General features: G+C 35.6%; 1 pseudogene; it reads right to left on the minus strand.

The window, feature by feature from the left end:
- Positions 1-333: 333 nt before the first annotated feature.
- On the minus strand, positions 334-13,106 carry LOC122480006 (annotated as a pseudogene).
- Between the last annotated feature and the right edge of the window lie 1,898 nt (positions 13,107-15,004).

Genomic DNA, 15,004 nt, shown 5'->3' on the forward strand with positions numbered 1-15,004 from the left:
CACAGTATACACATGTGTATATGAATATGCTCATGTACAATTGCATGTATATATGCACATACTCATGCATGCAACTGTACAAGAGCAAATATATTTTTCCAACTTATCTTTTTGGGCCTAGATCTTGAATTTCCTTTTTTACTGCTTCTACTCTCCTTTTTCTGTCCTTTTTGAACATTTGCTATTCATTAAACACAATGGTTCTGTGTTGTATCTTTGCCAAAGAAGGGTCACACTGGGTCAATATTTTGGAGAAAGCTAGATTTACTTCTCAGTCTACTTTTATGTTGTTGTCCCAGGTTTATTGACAATATTACAGTATAGCAGAAAGATTCAAATGGCTCCATATGGTGTTTTGAAATCCATTCCAACTATGGGCTGAAAGTAACCTTAAGGTTGGACAGATTGCCAAAGTTCAAGAGATTCAACATTTCTTTACTGTCAGAATCTACTTAAATGATTTCCTGATCCAGGGCTGAGACTCAGGAACATAATTATTCCTTTCTCTCTCCTTCTTCTTTAACAAAATAGGGATAATTCTCATGAGGCCACTCTGAAACCCCTTCATCAGATGTGTGGCACAGCGTACTATCTTGTTGTGGACATTCTTGCTAGGAATAATGGTGACCCCTTGCTCATGTGCTTGTTCACATGGAAAGTTGTTACCCAGACATATGTAGTATGTCTCTATGAAGACCTAGGCTATTTTCTTCAGTTTGGTGTGAATGCTGCCCAATTGGTGGGTCCCTAGTAAAAGATTTTGTTCTACATTTGTGAATTCATTTTTTACTGCCTTATTTTTGGTAGGAGCTACATTGTCCTATAAGATGTGGCAGCAGGTGAAATAATAGGTCTTCATCAAAAAACAGAGATTGATGAGCACCTGGGTGGTTCAGTCAGTTAAGCATCCAACTCTTGGTTTCTGCTCAGGTCATGATCTCACAGTTCGTGAATTCAAGCCCTGCATCAGGCTTCATGCCGACAGTGTGGAGCTTGCTTGGGATTCTCTGACTCCCTCTCTCTCTGCCCCTTCCCTGCTCACTCTCTGTCTTTCTCAAAATAAATAATAAACATTAAAAAAAAACCCAGAGATTGAGCCTGCCCAGTAGGATCACAAATGTATAAGTAACAGATCTGATGGATATTGTTGCATTTTTTAAAGTAGCAAGACTAGCTACACATTAGAAGCAAAAATATTATTGAGATCAAAAGTTTAATGGTAAAAATGGTAGAAAGTTTATTGGTGGAAATCGGAAGATAGTGTCAACATTGAGTTCATTGTTCTCAGCATGGTAGACTTTGATCATGATTAGGAGCTTTATACTTTGCCATAAGATAATTTTGATTGGACAGTGTGTCACAGATGGTGAGTGATTCTTCAACAATATTATAAGGAGTCTGTACTTAGTGTCTTTTTAATACTCAACTTAGATTAGATCTTTGAAAATAAATCCATGGGCATTTATTTACAACTTTTGCTCACCTGTGTACAATGTATAATGTAATGTAAGTGCTTAACTTGCAGAGAAGAAGCAGAGATGGAAAGGACTGAATCAGTATGCGTGAAGCTTGAGAAACATTGCTATAAGGAAAATCATGGTGGTCCTATTCTTTTGTCAATCAAACATGAGGGCAATCAGTGGGGATTTGTTTTCTTCAATCTTAAAAATACATTAAAAAGGAAATAGCTGCTTTTTCTGGCTTCCAGATGCTGTCATGTCTGCATGTGGAACATAGAATCACAGAAACCCCTTGGTACCATAGTGTTAGATTAAAGAGCCATACTCAGGACTTTCCATTTTTTTCCTTCAGAGAGGAAAAGGGAAAGACCACTTTCTCAATGACCCAATTATATTGTCAAGTCACTGAATTAATAAAACGTGGAGCCTCCCTTCCTCCTAATTCCTTTTTATTTGAGACAATATGTCTCATTGTTCAAACTATTTTAAACTGGCCATTCTCTTACTTGCAGCCAAATTCTTTGCAACTTATTTGCATAGATTAATAACATTTGTTCTTTTCAAAAAATCTGTGACATAAAGCAAATATTAATAGCTTCATTTTAAAAGATGAGTCTCTTGCAGTTCAGAAAAATCAAATGAGCTGCTTAGAGCAAATCTATGATTAGAATTCTGCTAATTAATCCTGGAGCTTAAGGGGTATTATTATACAGTGTCACATTGCTTTTCAAAAAGAACACATGCAGAATGACTGAATGCTAATGAGTACACTTTTACAGTATACAGTGCCTCTCAGAAGAAAGGCATTTCAATGGGGGAGACCCATTCTGCTCTAAGTAGGTAGTAGAAGTAAAAAGTGATAATGGAACAATTGCCAAGTAGGAAAACCAATTATTGTATGTACATTCTTTCAATTGCTCATTCATTAATTTTTTCATTCATTCATTCATTCATTCATTCAACATACATGTATTGAGTATCTTTTATATATCATGAAATATACTAGCATCTGGTGTTACAGAAATAAAGTATAAATAGCCTTGCCTCAAAGAATATACTGTAGTATACTATAAAGTATATAAATCTTATAAACATGTAAAATGTGGAATGAAATATTTCCCATCCAATGGATTTGATCCTGGATGATATTTCACCCTGACTCAGGGAGTCAGAGGTGATTAACAATGGGAAGAAGAGCTAAGGACCCAGTGGATAAATTTGAGAGGCAGTAGTATTAGTGATTAATATATATATTTGTCAAGGAAGAGCATTAATCTTACAGAAGATGACAAGGGACATCAAGACTCCAAAAGAGATAACTAAGCAAACGAGCAGGTTGATTTACCACAACTTCAAAGGTGCTGAAAGTAGATAATGAGTCCCAATAGATGAGGGTACTGATCTATTCATTGCTCACAGCACAGCAAACACTAAAAGCATCAGCATTGTGACATTTTTTCCCATCATGAGATGGTTCCACACAGACCATATAATGGCTTCACACTCAGTAGGTTGCATAGTAGTTAAAGAACCAGGAGTAAGTCTTAACACCTATTTCAGCAGGCAATAAGCAAGCCAACCAACCTCCCTTGAGAAGCAAGATCTTACATGGCAATCACAATGTAGATGCCTTGACTCGTTTAATTGTCTTTGTGACTAGCTACCAGAGGATGCCTCAGGATCAGAGGATGGTGAAGCTTACAGCAGTCCAGTCTACTCAGGAAAGTGTCAATCTGACTCTTGCTTAGAGTCAGATTTCCTGAAGAAAGTCTGACATTTTACCTTTACCATTTAGTGGCTCTACATACTTTGGCAACTTAGTCCACCCCTTTGTCTCTCTATTTGTAATGTGAAATTTTAATAGTGTCTTGTCTATGAGATTGTTTAAAATAGGGCCTGACATTTAGTAAATACTAAATGAATGTTCATTTTTACTATCATTCAGTGCAGCGACAGTTTCAGGTTGCTGAAAGAAAGAATGAATATAATTAAAATGTAAAAATGCCAATTGTGCTTTTGCCAGAGATATACTAACACGTATATATGGTTGGAAAAATGAAATCAAGGACCTAATGTTGAGTGAGAAAGAGGAGGATGGCAAATGTACCCAAATGGTCACAAAGCCCAAAGAATCAATGTAGATGGATCATTTGTAATTCCAATACGCTTTTTTTTTTTCAGTAGAGGATCAATGCCTATGTCCGTCCGTTTTTTTTTTTAACTTTTTTAAAAATAACTTAGAAAATTGAACATTTTCTCTTACATTGTGTTTCTGATTATTACTGAAAGATCGATAACCGGATTTAAGAATTGATATATTGACTTGTGGAAATTTCAATAAAGGGCATAAAAATCAGTTATATTCCTAAAAATGTAAACACTTACTTCCTTCTCATGCCTGAAGTATTATATATAATATTGCTACCCTGGTCATTTTACCATTCATAATAATGACAATAATGTAACAGTAATAGATTATAGCTACTGAGTGCTTACTCCATGCCTGGCTTTTTTTCCCCAGCTTTAAGTACTATGCACAGACTAATTTATTTAACTCTCAAAACTATTATATAAGCAAGTGCTATTATTACCTCATTTTATAGATAAAGAAACTGAGGCATAGAGAGATTAAATTGTTCAAGGTCACAGAACTAGTAATTGTCTGAATTATGACACAGAGACTGAACTATAGAATGTAAACACACAACATTAAGAAGGATAGAACCTGATAGCAAATGTCAAGTAAGGAGATTGTTTTCTGCAAAAATGTAATCCACTTTTTGATATACCTTATTTATGCACAAAAAAACCCATGATCAGTAAACAAATCCTTAATGAGTAAGTCATTTTGAACAGCCCTGCCCAAATTTACTGCTAGAGGTCCAGTGACCTATCTGCTGACCTGGAACTTTGGTGTCAAAAGTTCTTGCTGAGCTTTAACCATGCATATCTTATAGATTCCCAGACTAGTAAAGGGGCTTTATTTTCTGTCTTGATAGATTTATGGATTTATTTATTGTAAATTACTCACAAGAGAGAGACATTTCATTGTAAAACACCCCCAGTATTGATTCAGTAAAATGAGGGTGTCATCATTAAACAAATCTTCCCGAATACCCAAACTATTAAAACTAATTGACTGTGTCTCTTCTCGAAGGTTAGCTAGGCGTTTCATGTGCTCACTAAGGAAGGTTTTGTCTGGCATTTCCACCCCATTCACACACTATCTCAGATGACACCTCTTGCTCAAGGATTCATGAAGATTTTCCCCATCTTTTTATAGAAGAAAAGTAATCTAGGAATGCTAAAAACGAGACCTTTTAAAATTATAATCACTGTAGTATACTCATTTCTGTTTATTTTTTAATAGTTTAATAGTTCAGTTATCTAAACTACAAGCAATCTGTTTTTTAAGGGAAAAAACAGAATTATTTTATTTATAGTGTTTCCTATGGAGCATTTTAGAATTTTTTTTCCAGTGTTGTTTTCCGTTATCCTGTATTAATTCTTTGATTTGACTAGTGGCTTGTTGTTGATTGCTTCTTCAGACAATTATTCCCAATTCACGTTATTTAAAATAAAGTAAAGGGATGTCTGGCTGGCTCAGTTAGTAGAGCACCTGACTTTTTTTTTTAAAAAAAATTTAATGTTTATTTATTTTTAAGAGAGAGACAGAGTGCATAGTGGGGGAGGGGAGAGAGAGAGGGAAACAGAATCCAAAGCAAGCTCCAGGCTCTGAGCTGTCAGCACAGAGCACAACACGGAGCTCAAACCCATGAACTCTGAGATCGTGACCTGAGCCCAAGTCAGATGTTTAACTGACTGAGCCCCCCCAGGCTCCCTGAGCATCTGACTCTTGATATCAGAGCCATGAGTTCAAGCCCCCACATTGGGCATGGATCCTACTTAAAAAAATAAGTAAATAAAATAAAGTAAAAATAACCTATTTGGGGGGGCTAGTGCTCTATAGCTGAATCACTGGCTCCTTCTTCATAAAGTGTAAATGTTGGCGCATGAGGGTTTTCTCTGTCTTCTGTGGATGTGTCAATATCCACAGGACTGACTCATCCAGTTTCCTGACATACATGTTTCTTGATTTAACTTTACTTCATCCACACTACCAAAGTCACATGTTGAACACTGTCATTGCCAGAAATAACTCTACGACCCCAAATCACTGAAATAGAGCATGGGATTCTCTGATAAAATTTTCCTATAATTCTAGCTTGAGAGCTCCAATATCCCTACTGGGACTTTTCCTGAGTTCCTGGAGACTCTCTTCTTTTTATCAGTTATGTCCTTTTCTCCTTTTGTTTTTGTTCACATTCAGTTTAGTTTCCATGGTCTATCATTACAATAACAATCTTGCTTCTTTATCTTAGATTATTAATTTGGCAAAACCCAAACCATGGGTGAACAAAAATATTTACTAACTTTCTATTATTTTACAGCTGATTACTGTTCAAGAAAATTATGGATTAGAATAAAATTGGTACCACTGTCAATTTACGATTACCAGTCTCAAATGTTCTTTAATCAGCACAGAATTTCTACTATGTTTTTCCAGTTGACTCACTCTCCTGGCACTTACAACAAAAACTATTTTAAATCTTCTTTAGTCAGTTCAAAAACAATTTGCCATTCCACTGTAATTACTGTCAACAACTGGGCATGTTTTCTCCATCACAAAGACAATAGAGAACATAGACAAAAATTCACTCAAATTATTATTTAATTATTGGACATTTGCATATGTTTTCTCCTTGTTCCCTTCTTTAAGAGAAGTTGTATGCTTTTTCTCTATAGCCAGTCTTTTCACCATTAATTGCTCTGGATCCCGCACATCCTAAATTTCTCAAAATTTAAGAAGGATAGTAGTTTGGAAACCACCCTGCCCTCATTCTGTGTAAGGGGAGATTTGGAGGGCCAAGAAAGAAAGAGTAGTTTACACTAGTGTGGTAGGACCTATAATACCTTACCCAAGAAAAAAAATATTTATTTGCAAATAATAGTTATGTAATTTTCCCACACAAGTGAAATCAAAATCATGTTCAAAGAAGGAATATGTTCTATGCAAATGAGATTAGACTGTATTACCACTGAAGTCAGATGAGCTTGATTTTTAGGTAAACAAGTGAAAAACTTAGTTATAGCTCATCTCAATAGGGAAGTAAGCTAGAATGGGAGCTTCTGCTTTTGCCCTCACTTCTTGCCTACAGGCCATAGCACTTTCTATTTAGAACCAAAAGACATAAGTAAAACACAACCTTCATGATCATCCATCTAAGTTGAAATACTTTACTCTGTAAGGCACAAAAAAGAGACCAAGGTTGAATATAAGAATTGTGGGGAAGGGAGGGACTCAAAATTCAGGATGCAAGGAGGGATTTCCTGAGGGCAGGTGGTAGGAGAAGATTTGGAAGCATGAAAATAGAAAATGGGAGGGAAAAAAAAAGAAGGAACATACTCATAGTAAAGATACAAGTCTGTGAATTAAGAGAGAATATAAAAAGTCAAAGGTACCTTCTCCATATTCTCTATGCTGTATTATTCTGTTTTTATCATGTTTTTCTATGAAGAACATGATTTTCTATCTTATAACCTATGTTGTGTAAGGTCTACAGAAAATTAGCCTAACAAGCAGAATTTAGGAATAAAGGTGTAATTTCACCTTAATCATTTTGTGGGAGTTCCGATGGAGACAGAGACAAAGCTTGCTAGGCTTACCTGAGAATTGCTACACTATTTCTACTGGTCATCACAGTGTTGGGGTTACCCAAGTGCCATGAGCATCTGAGAAAACTCTCAGGGACTGAAAACCATAAGAATAAACTTCCTACCTGTTTATACCCTTACCACCCCTAAACACCACTTCAACTCTCTCAGAGTTGGTTTCCATCTATTTTCATTATTCTCTTGGAATAGTTCTGTTCACTTTGCTGTAAGTCAGTATATCGAGTTTCCCCCCAGTCCTCTCAATACTGGATCTTCTGTTTGTATTCAAGTGGTTTTTCCATTTTTCAAAAATCCCTTGGCATTGGCATTGGCACATTTGCCACTTTTTCTTGTACTCTTTTGCCATTTCTTCTCAGTTTTCTTTCCATTTCAAATTTTTCTAACTGGTTCCTAAATGTTGAAATTCCTCAAGGCTTGTTCCTGATTTTCACTCCTCTCTCATGTTCCATTCTCTCTTTATACTATCTCATCTATGCCTATGACTTCAATTACTGTCTCTGGAATAATGATTCTGAAATTTCAGTTTTTAGCTCCAAGTTGTCTGAATTTCAGACCTATCACACTGGCTAGCTACATCTTCACTTGGATATCTCAAAGACACCTGCTGTATATGCTAGAATTGAACCCATAGCTTTCTTTCCAATCTTTGCCATCTTCCATTATTTCCTTGTGGGATAAATTGACATAATGATATTGAAAATTTATATTCAGAATTTGTGAGTTTTTTAAAGTTTATTTATGTATTTTGAGAGAGACAGAGGCAGCATGGGTGGGGGAGGGGCAGAGAGGAAAGAGAGAGAATTCCAAGCAGGCTCCATGCTGCCAGCACAGAGCATGGGGCTCGAACCCAGAAAGCTGTGAGATCATGACCTGAACCAAAACCAAGGGTCAGACATTTAACTGATTGAACCACCCAGGCACCCCTACATTCAGAATTTGTGATGATAGATACTTGAGCCATCATTAAGGAAAAATTCATTGAAAGATAAATTTATAAATGGAAACAGTTTCTAGAGTGGTCTTATTTCAGTAAGATGGCTTCTCAACTGTTGTAGGCTATCCAAGGCAGCTGAATTAAAAGAAATTTCATTTAGTTCATAATATCTCACTGCAGTGTTGTTTTTTTTTTAAAAATAACATTACAACTTGTGTTGTCAGAAAAAAATTATTCTTCCGAAGTAATGCAACAATGAAATATAGGACATTTTCATTTTGGATGAAATTCTTATAATAGGAATTATTATAATTGAAAAATACAGGATGCTTTAAAAATATATATCATACCATTTTGTTTAAAAATAATTTTTAGTAAAATTGGAGGAAATGAAAAGTCATCATTTTGAATATTACATTTTGGATCTCCTGAGCAGGACCATATTAATAATAGGATCTCCACTATGAGGATAAAGGAAGATGCTAATTAATTTTAATTAAGTAAACCAGCCTATGGATTGGCTTTTGAAAAAAAAAATTCTTAAGAATTTTATATCTCCTTTCAAATTACTGACACGGACAGAAGTGTGAGGTCATTTCTTAGACTTTTTCATCGTACCCAAAGTGAAAGGGAAGTGGAAGCATGATGAAAATCGGCCTCATTTGCCCGTTTTGAGCATAATAAGGCACTTTTACACAGACACTTAGGGCTCTCTTGTGGTTGTGCTAGTTCTAATTAATGCCTGCCACCTACCATCCCTGGGCTGAAGAACGAAACCAAGAGAATCCCTTCAGGGGGAGGAAAACGAATTTTAAAAAATGTCTCTCTGAAAGATTTCCTGTAACCACTTTACGAAACAACATGAAATGATTGAAAAGGTGTCTCTATATTTTTCATTAATATGCTCACACTCATGCTATGTATGTGGAATAATCAACAAAAAATAAGGGAGCATTTCTTTCCATGTAGGATGCAAACATTATGGGCAAGTCACATTTTAATTTCATACTTGATGTTTCAGCTTATGCTATGTTTTTAGTTAGTGCTGGCCTATTAAGCTGCTAATTTATCTACCGTTGTGAAGGCCTCTGGAAATGCTGCTCCATAAATAATAGAGCAGTGATCCATAACCACCTCCCATGTAACAGCATCAAGTCCACTGCAGCTAATAGGAACGAACTGTTGGTTGCTAGGTGCCAAAATGCTGCTTGCCTATTTAGGAAGTGATATAGTTTTGTCTCCCTGCTAAGATGACAAAACTGTAATTAGAGATTAATCAAGAGCTACATTAGTGCCACAGTTTCCTGCAGTCTGACTTTTGTTGCCCACCAGCAGTTAAGTGCATCTGCCTGTATTTACCAGTTCTCTGGAGATTTAGAAATTTATTGTCATATTTACGGGAACAGCTGCCGTGCAAGTTGTCAAATCATAAAGAACTAACTCAAGAGAATGCATATAATTAACTAGTCTGTCTTTAGTCTATTTATTTCTAAAATGAGGCTTCATTTAAAAAGATTAAATAACATATTACATAACCAGCTATTTTTTTTGTCCTTGGATTTTGTTATTTTTCATTAAAACATTTCCATAGTAATTTATACTGAATAAATAAAGATCAATTCAAATATTGGAAGGGAGACAAATACATGCTGATAGCAAAGGAAACTTGGATCTTGTGATTTTTCTGAGAGCTGGGCTGTTGATGTATGTTAACATCATTTAAGATCTAAACTGCTATGGTTTTTAAAGAAAAATAATGAGGAGTTATTATGGAATTCATCTTTATTTAAGTTTCATTTGCTATTCCTTTAGAACTTTTGCTGTGTTTGCTTTGGGGCAAATTTTTCTGTCATTTCTCTTTACATATATTGGATTTTTATTTTTTCAAATGCTGTAATATTTGGGCATGCTAATGACAAACATTTTTCTTTGTTGAAAGCCTGATATTCCTAGATGAATTTTTGGTTTAGTTGATTACTATAGCAAATACAGTATCAAAATTAAGACTATTGAAATATTTTAAATCTTAATAAAGTTATGATCAACATTAAGTAATGAATGCCTTGTTATTTTTATCTATCTATCATCTATCTATCTATCTATCTATCTATCTATCTATCTATCTATCTATTATTATCTTAAACCTTGAAGTGGAATTAAATATAATATGTATTTTGTATTGTTTTAGTTGTCACAGTAAACAGATAAATAGTTTTAAATGAAATCATTGGAAAATTGTATTTGTATAAGCACACTTTATAAAACTATATACATATCAGACACAGACACAACACACATTTTTAAGCAGATTCATAGTATGTATATTATTTTGCATTTAAAGAAAATACACTTTGATTCCATTTTGATTCTTCTGACTTACATCAGAATTTTGGAGCAGTTGTAATTCACTCTACTATTCAATCTGTTAATACAAAACTAGTTGCATTACAACTTATAAGTCTTTAATCACATTAAAAACTAAAAGCTACTTTGCAGTAAGTTGAGGTTTTATGCTCAGATTTTTAATTACAGTGCTGTATTTCAAGTATAAAATACTCTTAGACATCCATTTCACTAATTTTGGGCTCCATAGGAAAAGTACAATTTTCTCAGGGTGTTTGAGACTTTATTTACTCTTCCTCCCTAAAAGCAAAGAAAACAAAATAGACTGTTATTGCCGCAATTGTCCTGTTTCTAAAAAATACATAACATACAAGTATATGTATATGTATATAGTCTTATTCACCTATATTCAGATAAAACCTCTGTCAGAAGTCTTTAGAAATATAATAAAAAAGAACTACAAGATCAGCCACGGAAGAATTTGTGCTGTCAAATTCATTTTGATATTTGCATTTTTGTTTTCAGTCTAACGTGACAAACTTCCATCTATTTGAGAAGTATTGTTAATTTAGAAAAAATATGAAATCGAAGAAATGAAATATAGGAAGAAATTTTGCATCATTACTGAAAGAGCCCTGCAGGGACTGAACTGAGAGCTTGAAACGGATTCCCGGCTGCTAACTACACTTTTGTTTGTTTGTTCAGGAAAGCACCAGAGCCAACTCTAACACTGACAGTACAGAAGAAGCTGGCCATTAAAAAAAATATGAAATCAGACTTCTACTGATAATTTATATATATTGGAGTACACACTATATAATTTTCAAAGAATATGGATTTTTGTTGAAATCAGGTAAGTTCGTTTTTGGAAATACCAGAGACTCAATTGACAATTTTATAATTTTTAGCTAGCATAGAATACATTGATTTTGAATAAAAAGACAACACCATACTAATGTGTATAGTTACTTACAGGTATTTTAAATACTAATATTTGCTTCAAATAACTTCTTATATTTTTAATCACACTGCTAGCATCTGTTAGTAAATATGTATTTTAAAATATAGAGTGTTATAAAATGAAAACACTATTACATAGAATCTTCTGGCAAAAGTGTAACAAACTGTTAAAAATAATTAATAGGAATTTTTCTCCCTCCTCAGTATGTTCCCTTCTATTGAAGATATGGTTAGGACTCACAGTTCTTCAATAATGTTAATTATAAGCAGCCTAGTTATAAGCTGAGGTCACAAATTATTTTACATAACACATTATTATCAATGCAGAAAAGCATTTCTGTGCAATGGAAGGGGGAGTGCTTTAGAAGCTAATCACTAGACGTGGTTTCATTACTATGTTATTTGTTCTACAGGTTATTTTAGAAACAATAATAATAGTAATAAAACTTGTTATTTTTCTTTTAGGAAGAAATTTAACACAATTATTAAAACCTAGAAAATGTCCATGAGCCTTGAATTATCAAATTCCAATGATTTAGTGTAGACTGAGGCTGAATATTCTTTCAACTTTGATGTATGAAATACTTCATGTGTTAATTCATTTATTAGTGTGATGTGTTAATTAATTAGTGTTATAAACACTATACACAAACAATGAACACTATAACTTAGAGGATTAAACTAAATTCATCAGAGTCGGGCGCCTGAGTGACTCAGTTGGTTAAGCGTCCAACTCTTGATTTTGGCTCAGTTCATGATATCATGGATCGTGGGTTTGAGCCCCACATCGGCTTTGTACTGACAGCTCGAACCTGCTTGGGGTTTTCTGTCTCCTTCTCTTTCTTCCCCTCCTCTGCTCTCTTTCTCTCTCTCTCCTTCTCTCTCTCAAAATAGATAAATAAGCGTTAAAAAAATAAATTCATCAGATTCAAACATGTCTTGGAGTTGAATGCTATTTTGCTGTATTTTCGTTTTATGGTCTCAGGAGAATTAATTTCTTTTGACTCAGTTTCCCCATCTGAAAACAAAGAGAGAAAATAAAAATCTAGCACACAAAGTGGTTGGAGATTTATACTGTTTGAAATATGTAAAATGCTTAAGGTTCTTGGCACATCTTACTGTTTCAAATATTCCTTTAGATATGGTTATTATTCCTAAGAGTGAATGTCCTTAAAACCTACTCCTGAGGCCAGGGTTATTCTCGGATCCAGGACCAAGAGGCTTTGAGTTGCTGGAGCTGAAGCTCCAGGAAGGAAGGTGAGGGAGCTGCAAGAATATGGCCCAAGGACAGGGCCACACACACCACCATGTTGCCTTCACTTTTCCTTCTTTCTCACATCAAGTTGCCGGGTCCTCTCTGCTGTCTGCTTTTTGGCTTTCTTAACCTTGTCATATGCAGCTGGCAGGAGAGAGGAACCCCGAGGAGCTCAGCCATGTTCCTGGCCCTGCTGTCTAGCCCCAGAGCTATGGATTGGCAGCTTAGTGACTGGGTCTGCAGACTGGAACAACAAGGACTGTGCCACAAGACAGAGTTTAGTGGACCAGAGTTGGAGGGCAACAGTGTTATCTAACCATGGGGAACAATTTGGAAAAAAGGAGGATGCACTTACCCCAGCTGCCTGTCGATCAGTATCTCCAAGCTTGAAAGCTGGTAGACTCCTTCTGCTAAACATGAGGATCAAAAAAGGGAGAAAAATAAAGTTAGGCTTAGTGATAGTGCTCATCCTCAGGAAGGCACCTCAAAGAAAGCATGAGGCTGCAGAAAAGTCAATGCAGCAAATGACCAACCAACAAGGAAGGGTGAGCACATCAGCAACGGATCAGATGCCTCGAACATGCCAAGTGCAGTGTTACAAGCCAGGTACTCTGTAGCACTCAGATGGGAGAGGAGTTGGGGAAGACCCACTTGCCGAAGCAAGTCTTCTTCACATGCCTAGGAGAGTATCACCTGCTCTGGGATTATCTGGATTTTTGTTTAGGCAGCAGGAGGGGCACTCTGTGTACATGCCCTCTTCATTTGAATGAGTTAGAGGATGTGGTTCTTCACTCTCCCACCTTGGGCCAGTCAGGACAACCATGCTAACATGATGAGGGAAATCTAAGGTATGCTTCCTATACCCAAAGAGAGGCTGCTGGCTCCCACATTGAGACTGTCACCTCACAATCACCAAGATTTGCAGTGGAGGAGGCAAAGTCTATAGAGGGGGCCAGCTGCTGCCCCCAGCAGAGGGGGTGCATCTGCTTCCTGGTGAGTACCTATTCTCAACCCTACAGATGTTAAAGGGCTCCTGGAAGAGGCAAGAGTCTCCACCACCAAAAGGAAACAGGCACTCTAAACTGGGACAGCCTTTCGGGAGGTAAATTTTACCATCAAAATTTAAAATGTACTTTGTCTTTGATCCACTAGTAGGAATTTGGATTTGAAGGAGTATCCCAAAATAAATATACAAGGATGTCCACTGCAGCATTGTTTATAGTAAACCCCCAACTGTAACAAACCAAAATCTTGGTCAACAGGGATTGACATATTAAAAAATTATGATAGACAGAAGACTTTACAGGCAAACTAGAAAGATCTTTAAGGAATAATGAGTGAAAAAAGTGAAGCCTAGTACAATATATAAAATATCACTTGGGGTTTAAAATAAACAAATGAATGCATGAAATATAAAAGGAGATACTCAGGTATGTGCACAGTCTTTGTCTTCTTTGTTTTCCTCAAAGCAATTATAAGAACTTAACAGTGGTTTCATTCGGAGAGAGGCTGAAGGTGGAAGAGAAGGACACATTTACTACTCATTTTATACCTTTCTGTAATTCAAATTGTCAAACCTTAAATAAGTTTCATTTTATTATCATTTTTCTTGTCAATAGGGGCTCTCTTGATGGGAGGTTATGGTCCATTTTTAGTTTGTATCTTTGTCAAAGAGAGAGAGAAACTCATGGTAAGAAATAATCCTTCTTCTTCTAGATGCTGTATATGTCAATGAGATGTTTAGCTGTGATGCAGCCATTTTGTGAACATGAGGTAATCTAGTTAGTGGGTGGCAATCAGAAAGACAGAAAGACCAAGGACCTCAGTTTTCTTGATGAGTAGCTGAATTATCCAACCCTTAACTATTTAGGACATAATATAATGTAAGAGAAAAGATTATCCTTATTGTTAAAATCAGTGGAATCAGGATTTTATGTTACTTGCAGTTAAAATAAACCTAAACTGGTACACCATCTATTGAAGAGATAAAAGGCATGTTCTATGTTCTAAAAGGCAGGGATTGAGATGCAAAGGTCAGATTATACTAGGCTACAAACTTCAGCTTCAAAGTGAGATACAAATGACTGTTAAATGTGAAAAACTCAACCTCACTCTTAAAGAGAAGGGCATTTTAAAACTACAGTGAAATGACATTTTTTATCTCCATGTTGACAAAGAACAAAAAGCTTGATCACATCCAATAGTGTCAAAGGGAAATCAGCATACCCATTTATAAACAGTATAGAGCTACGGAAAGCATTTTGTTAATAATTTTCAAAACTAAAAATCGAAACCCAACAACTCTGCTTTGCAAGA

The sequence above is a fragment of the Prionailurus bengalensis genome, chromosome A1 (genome assembly GCF_016509475.1).
Source record: "Prionailurus bengalensis isolate Pbe53 chromosome A1, Fcat_Pben_1.1_paternal_pri, whole genome shotgun sequence".
Taxonomy (NCBI): domain Eukaryota; kingdom Metazoa; phylum Chordata; class Mammalia; order Carnivora; family Felidae; genus Prionailurus; species Prionailurus bengalensis.